Consider the following 11,124-nt stretch of genomic DNA (forward strand, 5'->3'; position numbering starts at 1 on the left):
CGTACTCTCTTGGTGCTATTTCTTTTAAGTTTTTTTGTGTCTAAGGTTCACTGCTGTGTCTTTATATGTGCTATGCTCCCTCCTTCCCAATTCACTGAACACCGATGTGTAGTTATTACTGGGGTGTAAAGTGCTTCTTTTCCTAGTATTGGGATCTTTAAAGTCTAGGATTAAAAGAGACTTCATTAATTTGGTCCAAAAGAAATGAAACATCTGCCAACCAATTCTTGTTTTTTCTGTATATAATACCTTGCAGATGTGTTAACGATGAGTTATATTTACCTTACTTGCTGTTGATACTTTTTGTTTTTTTTTTAAGGCAGAGATAACCTAGATTGACGGGCTTCTGAAATCTGAAACTGTAATCATATGGCTGGCATTCACAGGAGTCTGAAGTCAGTGTTGATGCACAAATGTGGATTTTATAGTCCTACAGTCAGGGAACAAGTCTTGTCTGTCCTACCCCGAATGAGGACCCTCTCCTTTGTACTTGTTTTTAATCTAAATTTCTATTTGAAAGAGAGATGTTTTATAAGTAGTGGCTATTGATGTCCTCATTTGAGAGAGATAGACATCTTTTGTATTTTTAGATGTAGTCTGAATTTTAAAGGTGGGACTATTCCTCAGGTTGGAAAAACCCAGATCAAAACCGTGGGTAAAATTATACCCACAGGGGGCACTCAGCATGGTATTTCACAAATGTCAAAGATTGAAATCTCTTACTGTGTCTTACCGATATAACACGATGTTCATTTTCATAAAAGACTTAAAATGAAGTGTTTGAGAAACAAAGTTCTAAAAACAACAAACCTTAATGTGTCATCAGGGTGTGTGGCTAATGTGAGAATTTTGAAAACCTGCCCAGTAATATCATTTTGCACCCAATACTCCGTGAGTACCGTGCACTCATTTCCCCATTTTACTTGCAGCCCATCCTTGATTGTTATTATGTCATCTGGCCAAACCCCAAAGTCCCTTCATGTCTGTCGCTTCCCTGATCAGCTCTTTAGGAAATATTTTTTTAACAATTGAAGTATTCTCTGAACTCATCGGTCTTAGAAGCTTACACTGGTACCACTGTCTGAGCAAAATCTCTGCCTTTTAGCTGCGGAGCTCTTCAGGAAAGGAAGTGGGGTCATTGCTCTGTTGTAATGAATTCTGGCTGAGTTGGGTGGACTTATCTCAAATCTAGTTGTAATTGTTGGGTCTTCAGCTTTGCAGATGTTTGCCAGATGCATCCATCGAAACTCTCAAATTGCTCCTTTTGGTGGCTCGTGTTTTAAGGGGCCAGTTTCTGCCATTTACATAACTACAGAATGATCTATTGTTCGTCAACTACGAGAGGAAACCAATGTGTGGAGCAGCTTGGGTACCAGACACCATGGAATATACTTTTGCTTGTAATTCTCACAACTGCTATGCCCGGGGTAGGCCACTGGCACCCTAGTTTATGGGCCTGCAGGATGGTGTAGAAGTTAGGAGCAAGACAGACTCAATCAAACATGGACCTCAGCTCCCTCATGTTCCAGCCTGTGGTCATGAACAGGTGACTTTAATCCCTTAAACTGCAGTTCTGTCATCTGTAGTCGATCTCAAACAGCACTTGTATTCTAAAGTCGCTGACAGGATTAAATAAATGATCTGGATACAGTGCTTCGGAAAGTGCCTGCCACATGGCAATACCAGCCGAACGCACATTAGCAGGACCCTGTTCTGAATGTTTTACTTGTACTAATCGAATCTGCACAACAGCTCCACGAGCTAGGCACTGCTGGCATGCCCATTTATGGATGAAAAGGCCGAGGCACAGAGGTTAACTAACTTACCTGCGATCACATAGTCAACAAGTGGTAGAGTCAGGCATCAAACCCCGGGCTGGTTGGCCCCAGAGTTCCATTTTCAACTGGGGCGCCACACAGCCACCATGACCTGCCAGCACAGAAAACCTTTAACAGCGATTTAGCTGCTTCACTATAATGGTTAGGAAACAGACTCAGAGGGTTAAGTGACCTGCTCAGGATGTGGCAACTACGAATGACAGCGCCTGCAGGGTGAGCCCAGGTTGTTTGGCTCCCAAACTCAGGTTTGTTCTATTTTATTTTTTTAAGGGGAAAGGCTTGGAGGTGCCTGTCTAGTGAGAAATACCTGGGGTGGGCATCTGGGCACATTATCTAATGCCCACCAGGAGTTGGCACGGAAAGGATGGTGTGCTGACAAGTCATGTTTGCCACAGCAAGAACAGAGATCGCCATGAAGTCAGAGCATCTGTATCAATTAGTGATCAAAAAAGGAGAGAGGAGTATACGGATGGTCATGGCAGCCTGATTTTGTCACAGCCCCAAACTGGGAACTGTGCAGATCTCCTTCAGTGGGTGGATGCTTAAATGGTGGTACGTCCATACCACAGATAACTACTCAATAATTACAAGGAATAAACTATTGATGCATGCAAGAACTTGGGTGAATCTTGAGGGAATTATGCTGAGTAAAAATAATCCCCAAAGGTTACGTTCTGTATGTTCCATGTATATAACATTGAAATAAATTTGTAGAAATGGAGACCCAATTAATAGTTGCTGTGAAGTTAGGAATGCAGATGAGGGAGGAGATAGGTAGGTGTGGCTTTAAAAGGGCAACAGAATCATATGACTTCACTCATATGAGGACTTTAAGAGACAAAACAGATGAACATAAGGGAAGGGAAACAAAAATAATATAAAAGCAGGGAGGGGGACAAAACAGACTCAAATATGGAGAACAAACTGAGGGTTACTGGAGGGGTGGTGGGAGGGGGGATGGGCTAAATGGGTAAGGGGCACTAAGGAATCTACTCCGGAAATCATTGTTGCACTATATGCTAACTAATTTGGATATAAAATTAAAAAAAATAAAAATAAAAGGGTAACAGAAGGGATCCTTGTGGTGATGGAGTACCTTGACTGTGGTGGACACAGACCTACTTGTGATGAAGTATACAGAATTAAACACACACGAGTACAAGGAAAACAGGAGTCTGAGTGAGATAGGTGGATTGTATCATTGTCAATATCTTGGTTGTAAAATTTAGTTTTGCAAGATGTTACCATTGGGGGAAATTGGGTGGATGATCCACAGGATCTGTCATAATTGCATATACATCTACAATGATCTCAGTAGCTATTTCAATTAAAAAAAAAAAAAAAAAAAAAAAAAAAAAAGAGGGAGAGGGCTTTGGGTCCAGGGAGCTGAAGAGTGAAAAAAGTCTGGATTAACAAAGCTCTAGGGCACCTCTCTCTCACGTGAACATCCCTATCACAGGCACTCCACTCAAAGCAGGGATGGTGGCAGATGTGGTTCTGTCAGGCTCCTCTCAATACGCAGGCACTTTGGTAGCAGGTGTCAGGATGTATTGAAGTCCAAAGTGGGAGAGAGAACTAATATCCAACATGAGAGAAAATATACAATAGCAACAATCACAAATAAATGTTGCTGAGTTTTTCTTCTGCATTTTGTAATTCTTCGGGATCAGAGGAGACCTTTGGGGTGGTTCTTGGTTTTCGTAAGATCAGGGTTTGCATGGCTTAAAACGGGGGCTGCTCAAATGGAATTGGGATGGGGGAACATTGCCACCTAGTGTTGGTGGGCCCCTCAATCGTCAGTGGCCATTTAAAATCCACTTCCGTTTGTGATCCTTCCTCTGCTCATTTCCCCTGAGAAGGCAGAACAGCAAAGCGTTTTAAGAGCCAGGGCGAGGCTCTGGAGTCAGCCAATCTCTGTTCAAATCCCCTCACCGCCTCTTCCTGGATGGTGGAAGTGACCTGCAGAGCTGGCCAACCTCTCTGCACCTCGCTTTCACGATCTGTAAAATGGGGCTGGCACCTGCCTCACGGAGTTGGGTCAGGTAATGTCCTCATGTGCTTGGCACAGAGCCTGGCCACAGCAATCACTCCATACACGTTAGTTCTGAGGATTATGACTCTAAGATGTCAGAGGATATTATGAGGCTCCAAAAGCTTCCTGACACTCTGCAAGCCAGATTTGTTTCTGTCTTCATGGCGAGACTCTGGGGCCTCTCATAGGCTGAGAGCAGAAAACTGGGCTTTTTGCCTTAGTCCTTTGGCGTCTCTTTTTGAGTCTCTGTTTCCTCACCCACAAAATGGGAGTAATTACATCCGCCTCTGTTTGCCTCATGGCATCTTCTACATGTGTTAGGATAATGTATATGATTGCACTTTAAGGAGAATAGGCACCATAAGGCCTAGAATGTTGAAAGATATTCTGGAGTAAAAGCTTACTACTCTGAGACTGTGTAATGTAAATAGTGTCTATCTCACAGAGTGAGGATTGATGTGGAACACAGTTAGTCTGGCATCTCCTCCCTCTCTACCGCCTCCCCTTCCTCCCCAGGGCTGTCCTCACCATGGTCACGTGTCCTAGCTACAGAATCCTAAGTTTCTGGTCTAGGAGTGTGAGACCCAACAGCAGGAAAGGAAGGTAGTCGCGGGGGGAGATAAACCCCATGACCAGCTTCATTCTAGCCCCTCCCCCCCATCCAGTTTGAACCTGTCAGATTCTGCTTGTTTCCTTCATCCTGGAGTCAAAGCTATGGGCTGGATTTAATTTCCCCACCGCACCTGCATCCCCTTTGTGACTAATGAGCTCTGCTTAGAGAGTTACTTTCGAGAATGGCAGGAAGGGGTCTGGGATCCTGAACAGCTTGGAGGCCTGGTGATGATATTCCTCTGCGTAGTTGGTTTCTCTTGGGGCTCTTTCTAGCTACTCCCCCACAGAAGGCATGATTGCTCACATTTCCAGTGCCCAGTGCCCATAATACGTCAGCTCTTGCATAGACAAGTCACCAGTACAGTAAAAGGAGACAACCGCTGGCCTGTCCTCTCCAATCAATACAGGTAAAGTCCGATGCTGTCTGCGGATAACTCTAAGATGGGGCATTTGAGGTCTGAGGGAGTCAAGAGGAGTGTCCAATCAGCTGGTAGGTGGCTCTAATGAAATGTTCTCCCTGTGGGTCTTTTCTGGGGCCGCTCAGGTTCTCGAGAGAGTGGCACCCCTCTTCCCAGTGGATCAGGTAGGCACCTCTCAGCTGACAGAAGATATTTCCTAATCCTAAGGCCTTCTCCATGCAGGGGAGAGGCTGACCCTGGTGTGAGTCGTAATGGCCCTGATCGTGATTGGAGGGCGTCTGGAGCTACTACTCTGGAGGGAATACCCTGACTGTGCAGTCACCTGACTTCCTGTAGCACAGTGTTGAGACCACAGACTTGGGGAGTCAAATTGATCCGAGTTCAGTTTCTGCCGAAGCCATTTCCAGCTGTGTCACCTTGGGCCTCGTACCTTTTAAGCCCAACTTCCCTGCCTGTAAAAAGGGTTAAAATAAGCACATTCCTTGTTGGGATGTTTTGAGTTTACTCAGGATGGGCTATTCGATTTGCAAAATGAAAACGCAGGGTTCCTTCTTCAAAAAGCAAGAATAAAGCTTATCTGCTTCCCCCACAGTCCCTCTCTTGGCCTGTTGCAGTGTTCTTTATTTGCTATTGAATGTTGTGCTTCCTCAGGCACAGGGGTACTTTCTGGGTAAGTGCAGATCCTTACAGGTGCCCAGGGTCCCACCCCGAGGGTGAGTGTAAGCCAAGGCTCCAAGCCCCAACACATATTTCACTGTCCTATCAGACTTTACTTACTAAAGCTAAATTCAAGGGAAAATCATTGGGCATTTCAAGATGGTGACCACAGAGCTTTAAACCCCCAAATGTAGGCCCTTCTGAGTGTGGGCCTTATGTGACTGTATTGGTGGCAGGTCCTGAATCTGGCCCTGAACCTGCTTGTGAGCATTTAGCACAGCCTCTAGCCCGTAGGAAGGACTCAGCACACGGTCAGTAGAAAAAGCCCTAGCTTTGCTCACCGGTCACCTCAGGAACCCCACAGCTCAAGCCTTCACTTGAGCTTTGCATCTGCAACCTGGCTAACGGGAGGTCAGGGAAGGTGTTAGGATCCCCTTTGTAGCAAGGGGGAAACTGAGGCCCAGAGAAGAGATAGGACTTGGCTATGTTCACCCTCTAATTGGTTTCAGAGTCAGACGCGAGTGATAATTTCTAGACTCTCAACCAGTGCTGAGCATCTCAAGTTCAGTGTCCATGATGGGCTTCCTTACGTTACCTGGCGTACCCAGCTCCTGCCCGTGCAACCCCTGCCCCAGGCCCCAGCACAGCTTCCTGAACCTGCTTGATACCAATCTCCTCCAGAAAGCCTTCCCTGCCAAAGACCTCCCCATAGGACTTTTTCTTTCATGTGCACACTCGTCCAAAATTCAATCACATGAATTATAGTTTTATTTTCTGTGCTTTTAATGTTACCAAACATGATGAGCATATTTCTGGCTTATGAAATATTTTTCAACCTTATTTATAATAGCTCCATAATATTTCATTTTAGGGAAGTGCCATAATTTATGGGACCAATCCACTATTATTGGACACTCGGGTTATGTCTAATTATTTGTCAATTTCTGAAAGGTGATGTGTCTAGTTCTAAACAGGACAATCATTGTACCTGGATCATGGGTCATTGTGACGATTAAATAAATACGGGAATAGCATTTAAGAAATGAAACAAATCAGTATTATACATGTGTCACTAATGTTCTATTATTTGGATAATGCTACAGTTGTTACCATTTTATGCACATCTTTGAACTTGTAAGTGATAATTTCCTAGAAGTTGCATCACTGAGTCTGAAGGGAGAGCATTTCAGGGCTGGCATGGAAGGTGTCCACAATTTATGGAGGGTGTCCCCTGCAGCTGGCAGGGAGAACAAGGGGATGGAGGGACGGTGGCATTGAGCCCCCAGCTTTGGCTGGAAACATTTGTCATGAACTGACTGTGGTGCCTGAGGACATGTAGACAAACAGTCCACTTCAGAGCTGAAAACAGAAAGGCCCACAAACCCATAGGGAGGGACCCAGAAAAGCTCTGCCAGCCCGGCAGAGAAAGAGAAGTCTGCCCTCCAGCTCCAGAACATTAAGTGAATATTTTCCTGTGTTCTCTTCCTTGGTTCCTGCGATGACTAAGGAATTTGGGCCTTGGGTGCAAGGCAGTTGAGATGAAATTGGATGGGATAACTGTCTTAAATCACCAGGGATCTGTGATAACAGGCTGTCACTTCAGGTCAGCACTGGGCAGAGGAGCAAGGGAGGATTAACAGCTGTCTTTGTGGTCTGCCCGCCCCCAGATATCTCCTGTCAACTGTCTTCCATCATGGGTTTCTGACTTTGTAACTTAAGAGTAATTGTCAGGGTCCCAGGGTAGCTCAGTCGGTTAAGCATGTGACTCATGATTTCAGCTTAGGTCATGATCTCATGGTTCGTGGGATCGAGCCCTGCATCGGTCTTTGTGCTGACAGCACAGACCCTGCTTGGGATTCTCTCTCTTCCTCTCTCTCTGTCCCTCCCGCACTGGTGTGTGCGCGCTCTCTCTCTCTCTCTCTCTCTCTCTCTCTCTCTCAAAATAAATTAATACATTAAAAAAAATAAAAAGGTAGATTCCTAAACCCACACTCAGAGTTTAATTCTGTGGGTGTCTTGAGTGGAATCTGCCTCTTTAAGAATCCCCTCCCTTCCCACCCCAGATCATTCATACTTATTCAGGGAAGCTACACTTGGAGGAACTCTGTTCTATAATATCCCTAGCAAGTTGGTTGCCTCTAGTGTTGAGGAGCTCACCACCTGAGGAGATAGCCGGTTCCATTTTAGAACAGCTCTAACTATAAGAAAGTTCTGCTCTGTGGATCTGGAATCTGCCTCTGTATAAATTCCAGCCACTGGATTACCCACCAGGGCTATGAAGAGGAAGTCCGATTCCTCCCGCCTTCGATGGGCAGTTGGACTTGATAATTCTGTGACCATCGGAGTCTGTGAGTCAAGATTGCGTTGGCAGGGAACACCTATGTCTCTGAGTTGGCTGGGCTTTGGGAAACTCCTGTCTCCTTCTTGGTGGGGTGGATGTCCCCTTACATTGAAATGGTTTTCAAACCAGAAGGCAGACTTCCTGGGGAGCAGGAAGGGCGTCGTTGGACCAGTCAAGGGGTTGTGACAATGAGTTCTTGTGGTCATGGAGTGGGGGGTGGGGGGGCGGAGCAGAAGCCTGGTCGGACATCGTGCTTGGAGACCTGGCTCCCATCAGCTCTGCCTCTAGCCCCCCGGCAGAATCTGCGCAAGTCCTTGTCTCCCCCATTCCTGGCGAGGGGCACAGTTTTTGCATCTGCACAGCCACCCTTTCCAGGCTTCACATCCTGGGGTCCCATTTTCAAAGCCTGGCTTGCTCTGATCTGGACTCCTCTTTGCTACTCTGGCAAGTTTTCTGGTAGGGGCAGCAGGAGGGGGGTGGTCAGTGTTCTGAGGAGAGAATCACGAGACCAAGGCTGAGAAGGGGCACATCTGGCTCATCCAGCAGCATGGCTGTCATTGGCACAGGGCAGGAATGGAGTCGGGAAGCTTGGAGGCGTGGGCCATAGCGGCTGTTGTCCTTGCTCTGCTATAGGTGTCTGGGGCCATGGGTCCCTGGGGCCTGTGCTGTGGGCCTTGCTGAGGGAAACAAGGAAGGCCTGTGGATTGTCAAAGGGTCCCTCCTCTGCACCCATCCCGGGTCTCCTCCTTCTTTAGTCAGGAGACACCTGAGGTTTGAGGCAAAGAGAAGGCTATGCGTGCGAGCACTGATTCTCTGTGGGTTCTTGGGACATTCCTCTCACTTCCCTGGGCTTCTGTTTCCTCATCTGTCCAATGGGCTAACAGCGCCGACCTCCCAGGGCTGATGTGTGCCTCATAGAGGACAACGGCCCTACCTAAACACGCTCTGTAAACTGTAACATGCCAGGAAGAGGCCGGCTGCTGTTACTTGTTTGTTCTCAGGTTGGTGTGACAGAAGCCAGAAATCTCATCAAGATGGTTTCTGTCCTAAAGTGTGAGTTCCTGGGCTTCTGCGGACATGGGCTTTTCCCTTTGTACCCGGGCACCTCGTTGAGGAGGCCATGACTGGGGGTGTGATGGGAAAAGGGGCCAGCTCAGCAGGAAACTCCCCCCAGAGTTGCCAGAGAGGTGTGATCAGTATTTACAGAGAAAGAAAATATCTGGCAGGAGACCTGCAGGAACCGACCGACGATACTGGGGCGAGAGGCCACGCCAGCTGTGGGCAGAGATGGCCACTGGGGGGCTTACACGTGGGGGTTGTGGAAGCTGGAAAACACGTGCTCTTTCATGCCATATGCACATACCTCCCACGTGGCCACTCATCATTACCCACACCAGGTGTCACACATCACTTCCCACAGCCCACACGAGCCCCAAAGGCTGACCCCAGCCTATGTCGTGCTTAGTAGAGGCTCCAGGTCTTTCCTGGAGGGCCGCCATCCAATGTTGATGGGGGAAGCTAGGATATTTCCTTCATTGATAGTCATGCCCTACTTGCTTGGGGAAGGACTCTGAACCAGAATGATGCAATCCCAGATTCTACTGCCCTCGTGGCACTGACTTTCTGATATATTTTTAGAGGTGCCCTTTCCTTCTCTGGACCTCAGCCTCCTCTGTAAAATGGGTCCATAATCTCTTCCCTACCAGTTCCGAAAATGGCAGTAGGGTCCAAGTGGAAGAATGGACGTGAACGTGATTTCCATAATGCCTGGGGAGCTGGAGAAAGCTGGAAAAGCTTTGCCACGTCCTCTTTGCTGGCCTTTGCTGTACCAGGTTGTATTTGTTCCCCAGCACACCCCATGGCTCATCTTGTTGGGTGCCCTATGCATATTCCACACCTAGCTGAGGGGCTGGAGGAGGGGGAGGTCCTCTGAGGGCAATGAGAGCTCTAGACAATGTGGAGCCCCACAGTGACATCGTGTCTCTCTGGCAGGAGGGCGAAGGCAGTGAGTGTGACAGCAACAGTGATGAGGACCATACAAATGCCTGTCAGAGGCACCAACCAGACTATGGTCTTGGACTCAAGCACCGAAAGCACCAGGGGAACTGAGTCCTGAAGGGGAAGGGGCTTGTCAGAGGTCGCACTGAGAATCAAAGCAGAACAGGGTTGGTCTTCAGGGCTGCTGAATCCCAGGGCAGAAATGAACTCTGGGGAGGCTCTGACTGAGGGCTGATGTCATCTCAGGGTGGCAGAGGCAGTGCCCAACATCAGGCAGGTGTCAGAGCAGGGCCAGACCTCAGACAGGATCTTTTGACTCCTAGTACAGTGCTCCCCCCTACTGCCCTAAGCAGCCTGAGTTCCTGGCCTTGAGCCCCAGGCGTTATGGAGACAAGGAAAGAAAGTGACTCCTCTGTCTCCAGAAGGAAGTTTCAGGTCTTTCTGTGAAGCAGAAGCCAGAGAATCCTCCATGGGAAGGCGGGGATTAACGCGGCTGTGAGAAGACAGGAAGTTCTCTGGCTGGGTCCTGAAAAATGTGCAAGAGAGGGTCAGAGGCATGGAGGGATGAGAGTGCCTCCCTGGGAGTGGAGAGGGATATGGAAAGAGGGACTAGCAATTGAATTCTAGAGAAATTCAAGGTGTGAAGAAGCAGGGTCTGAGGTCAGGGCTTGGGACCCCTATGACCAGCCTGGGAGCTCCCCCCGTGCTCTGGCCACACAGCCCCTGCCACCTCCCTTCTGTCTTGTCTCCTTGGCGAGATCTGACTTCTCCTGTCACACAGAACCAGGAGGTGATCACCGTGAAAATGAAGAAATGCTTCAATCAACTGCAGAAACTGGCTGACAAGGAAGCCAGGAGCTGGAGCCCAGGAGAGATGGGAGGGAGGGCGGTGGGAGGAGCCTCGGTGAAGGCGGAATGTCACAAAATCGAACTGCCCACTTACACTAGTAGAGCCTTTCGTGTTCGTCTTTGTCATCTCATTTAGGTCATTTTTGACATAAGCGTCCTCACAGTAATAAGACCCTTGTATTTCCTGAGCATCTGCCATACCAAGTCACGGTGCTCATTTATTTAATGCAACCCTGCAAACAACCCAATAGGTCTGTAGCATCATCACTGCAAATTACGAACGAGGACCCAGGTCTAGAGAGTTTATGAATCTTGCAGAGAGTAAACATAGCGGTGGGGTAAGTAGGGTGGGGATCTTGGACCGTGTGGCCCGTGCAC

This window comes from Leopardus geoffroyi, chromosome A1 (assembly GCF_018350155.1).
Source record: "Leopardus geoffroyi isolate Oge1 chromosome A1, O.geoffroyi_Oge1_pat1.0, whole genome shotgun sequence".
Taxonomy (NCBI): domain Eukaryota; kingdom Metazoa; phylum Chordata; class Mammalia; order Carnivora; family Felidae; genus Leopardus; species Leopardus geoffroyi.